General features: G+C 47.6%; 1 pseudogene; it reads left to right on the top strand.

Annotated features, from left to right (window-relative positions):
- The first annotated feature begins 3,513 nt into the window (after nt 1-3,513).
- Nucleotides 3,514-4,118, top strand: LOC110318587 (annotated as a pseudogene).
- The last annotated feature ends 239 nt before the right edge of the window (nt 4,119-4,357 follow it).

Genomic DNA, 4,357 nt, shown 5'->3' with positions numbered 1-4,357 from the left:
TGGGCTTCAAGTGGCTTTACGTTCTTCCCTCTGCTCAAGGACCCTGCCAGGTTTGAGTTCAGCCCGGTCTCGGCTAAGGAGAGGCATGGGGCCTCTCCCTCCTCAACCCTTCCCCATCCTTAGAGCCTACAAGCCCTGAGCTCAGCATAGACCAGAAGAACCACCCAGCAGAGCTTGGCTTGAACAGTTGAATTAGGGAGTGAATGGTGTGCTATATAAATTGCTGTCTCAAGTTTGGTTTTCTGTGCAGTATTATCAGTATTATAGAGAAATGGAGAAACAGTTTTGGCCCATAAGGAAGCCTGCGTCCACTGCCAAGGTGAGCAGTCTGACTAGTATGCACTCGTAATGGGAAGTAACATAGAGAACTTTTCATTGAACATCACCTGCATACCTGTCATGACGATAGGCATTTATTTTATCTACATCAGCTCACTTAAACTTTGCTGCACGCCCCTGAACCTGACACTCGCATCACCCACTTTATAGACGGGGTTGCTAATGATGCTGCCTAAAACTAGTCCCTGGCTCCTGCCAGCTCTGATGCCTACCTTTTAACTTAGAGCATAATTGAAGAATGGATTAAAAGAAAAGAAGAAAAGACACTTTTAATAGGAAATCAATTTCTCTTGATGCCTTTTTTTTTGTAACATTCTTGTAATGTGTTTGCTTATTTAACTTTTATATTGCATTTAAATTTCTGTCCATGTAGACACCCACTTGTGTTTGTGTGTGTGCGCATACGTGTGTACGTGCATGTGTTTACGTTCAGACTTCCAGCTCAAGAGTCTGAGTCACTGGGCTTGTTCAGCTTTCTTCTGAGGACTCAGCTGGATGAGGGGGTGGGGCATGCTGTGACACCCATAGTCTTGGGTGACTCCCCATCTCCACTAACTAGAGTCCCCTCTCTGTAAATGTCCACATGGGAGACATTGCTCCAACAACATGTGACTCTCTACATTTGCAGAATTCAGTTTAGTCTGCGAGCTCCCCGCAGGAAGCAACCAGGGCTGCCCATGTTTGTTGTTTCTCACTGGAAGGGAGGTCAGAGGCAATAATAAAATCAGTGGCTGTGGGTACAACCGTGCCTGGGCTCTGTGGTGTCTTTGTGAGTTAAGTCACAGAGCAGAGACACCACCGCTGTCCCAGTTTCGTGCATGAGCAAGCAGACACGAGGGGGCAGCTGTAGTCAAGGCCTGGCAGCTGGGACAGAGCAGAGTGTGTGGGTTTGAACTGGATCATTTGGTTCTGGAGCTCATGATCTTAAACTCTGCTCCAATAATCTGGAAATTAAACCAGGGAGGACAATGACCTGGGGGCAGGAGGGGAAGAGGAATGGCTGGGCTGTTGTTCAGAGACCTTCATCATACACTTTACACACTTCCGTAGTGTTTGGAGGGAACACATAACAGAGACAGTACTGCTGTGACACTCCTGTTCCTTCCTGTGGGCTCCACCCGAGGACAGGCTACTCTAAGTGCCTGCCGCTGGCCTCTGCTCTACCTGATTTTCCCATGTCAGCTTCCCCTTATCGGATCTTCCAGGCTGCTCCAGAGGCCCAGGGCTCCCATGCTGGGCCTAGACTGACCACAGAGGCTGGTCACTGCCTGGACCTGCTGCTTTTCTGACGTTCCTGCCTCTCAAATCTACACTGTGGCCACATCTGACCTCTCAAGCCCTCCTGGTCAAACTGTAAAAAATGAACTCAAGTTAGAGAATAAACAGCTGGCACTGTTTCCTCCCTTGCAGGTTATCGCTGGCGTTTATAGCTAGAGCGGTGGGCCGGCATGGAGGCTGGGGGCACATTTCAGACTATAAAACCTCAGCGTCCCTAGTGTCAAAAAAGAGTCGCTAAAAACGAAGAACTAGTTGCAGGGGCTGGTCAGTCCAGTGATGTCAACCATAAAATTCCTTGCTGTCCTTTATCTTTTTCCTCTAGGAAGAACTGTTCACTCCTCTCACCGTGTGCAGAAAAGACAGGCTGTGATGACCATGGAGGCAGACAAAGAGCATCTTTCAGACAATCTCCCTGGGTCAAATGCTTCGTTTTTACAGTGTCATCCCGTGCCTTATTTTCTGTGGTGATCTTTTGCCCCCATACCGAACTGTCCCCCAAATACGAGCGAGTGGTCATTTCCTCCTCTGACTGCTGAAGCGCACAGCAGACAAATCTCTATTGTATAGCTCTGGGAGTGGGGACACGTTGCTCTTTTCTTCTCAGTCAATCCACTCTCAGGCTACTTCCTCTCTTGACTGGCACGGCAGCCTGCAATGGCTGAAGAGGAAGTGAGGGGTCAGGGACTAATTTTGATCCTCATCCTGTATTTAGGATTCTAGTTCCCCTCACCTCCCTAGAGGTCTTGATCTGGAAAACAAGTTGTTTTTCATGGAACAAAGGCTTCTGGAAAGCAGGAAGGCAATCCCAGTAGAGCCCTGCATGGGGAAGTGAGCCACAAGTGAGCTGCTAGCAGCCCCGTAGGTGGTTTGGGTTAGAGAGGACTCAAGATAGAGATCCTGCAAGGCTGGTACTGAAGGCCAGGCTCCACCCACTCCTGTCAGGATGGAGCTCCAGGCAATATGACAAGCCTTTGGTCAGGCCAGCTCTTGTAAGAATACTACATTTTGTTGGATCATATCACCTGCAAAATGAAGACAGTAATACTCTCCTCTTGTAATCTATCTATCTATCTATCTATCTATCTATCTATCTATCTATCTATCTATCTATCTAACTATCTATCTATCTATCTATCTGTGTGTGTGTATATATATATATATATATATATATAGTTATATATATAGTTATATATATAGTTATATATAAGATAAATGTTTACAAGTTACCAGAGTCAATAAAGTGCAAAGAATTACTGTTTCTCTCAGCCCTGCTGGGCATGCTCCATTAGGACAGAATGTCCACCCACCCCTTTCTAAAATGCAGTGAGAGACCAGTCCCCTCCCTTACAGAGTCTGAGCCCTGAGCTAGTTCTCTCGATATTTCCAAAGTGGCCACTATGACAGGACATTGTTAGATGCCTGGAGAAGACCCTTCTGTTCGGTTTAATCTAGGAAACATTGGGTTAAAAAAAGCTGGGCACGTTCTTTACCCAGAGCATTTACTGTGAGGATTTCTTGGAGCATGTTGAGGGTGGAGATCAAATTCAGCCTTTCTGGGCACTGGAGAGATGGCTCTGATCTTAAGAGTATCCACTGTTCTTGCAGAGGACCTGAGTTTGGGTTCTAGCATCCGTATCAGGTGGTTCAAAACTGACTGTAACCCCAGATCCAGGGGATCCAATGCCTTCTTCTGGACTCTGTGTGCAGAGTCCAGTGCACATGTGAGTACAGTACCTGTGACCTGTAACATGTGCACACAGACATAGGTATACACATTATTTAAAAAGAAAGATAGGTGCTGGAGCCACTGTCGCTGAGCCCAGGCCATGCTGCTACTTGCCCATCCCCCCCACCCCCACCCCTGCACTAGCGGTCTCAAAAGATTCAAAGTCCAAGATGGCAACCTTCAAGGACCAGCTGATTGTGAATCTTCTTAAGGAAGAACAGGTCCCCCCCAGAACAAGATTACAGTTGTTGGGGTTGGTGCTGTTGGCATGGCTTGCGCCATCAGTATCTTAATGAAGGATTTGGCAGATGAGCTTGCCCTTGTTGATATCATGGAATACAAGCTAAAGGGCAAGATGATGGATCTCCAGCATGACAGCCTTTTCCTTAAAACACCCAAAACTGCCTCCTGCAAATACTATTGTGTAACTGCAAACTCCAAGCTGGTCATCATCACAGCGGGGACCCATCAGCAAGAGGGAGAGAGCCGACTCAATCTGGTCCAGCGATACATGAACATCTTCAAGTTCATCATTCCGAACATCGTGAAGTACAGTCTACACTGCAAGCTACTTATTGTCTCAAACCCAGTGGATATCTTGACCTACGTGGCTTGGAAAATCAGTGGCTTTCCCAAAAGCAGAGTTATTGGAAGTGGTTGCCATCTGGATTCAGCTCTGTTCCGTTACCTGATGGGAGAAAGGCTGGGGGTTCACCCGCTGAGCTGTCACGGCTGGGTCCTGGGAGAACATGGCAACTCCAGTGTGCCTGTGTGAAGTGGTGTGAACGTTGTTGGCGTTTCCCTGAAGTCTCTGAACTGGGCACTGGTGCAGACAAGGATCAGTGGAAGGAGGTTCACAAGCAGGTGGTGGACAGTGCGTGTGAGGTGATCAAGCTGAGAGTTACACATCCTGGGCCATTGGCCTCTCTGTGGCAGACTTGGCCAAGAGCATAATGAAGAACCTTAGGGGGGTGCATCCCATTTCCACCATGATTAAGGGTCTCTATGGAATCA

Source organism: Mus pahari, chromosome 3 (assembly GCF_900095145.1).
Source record: "Mus pahari chromosome 3, PAHARI_EIJ_v1.1, whole genome shotgun sequence".
In the NCBI taxonomy this organism is placed as follows: domain Eukaryota; kingdom Metazoa; phylum Chordata; class Mammalia; order Rodentia; family Muridae; genus Mus; species Mus pahari.
Note: the sequence above shows the minus strand (reverse complement) of the source record. Positions and strands in the feature narration are given on the sequence as shown.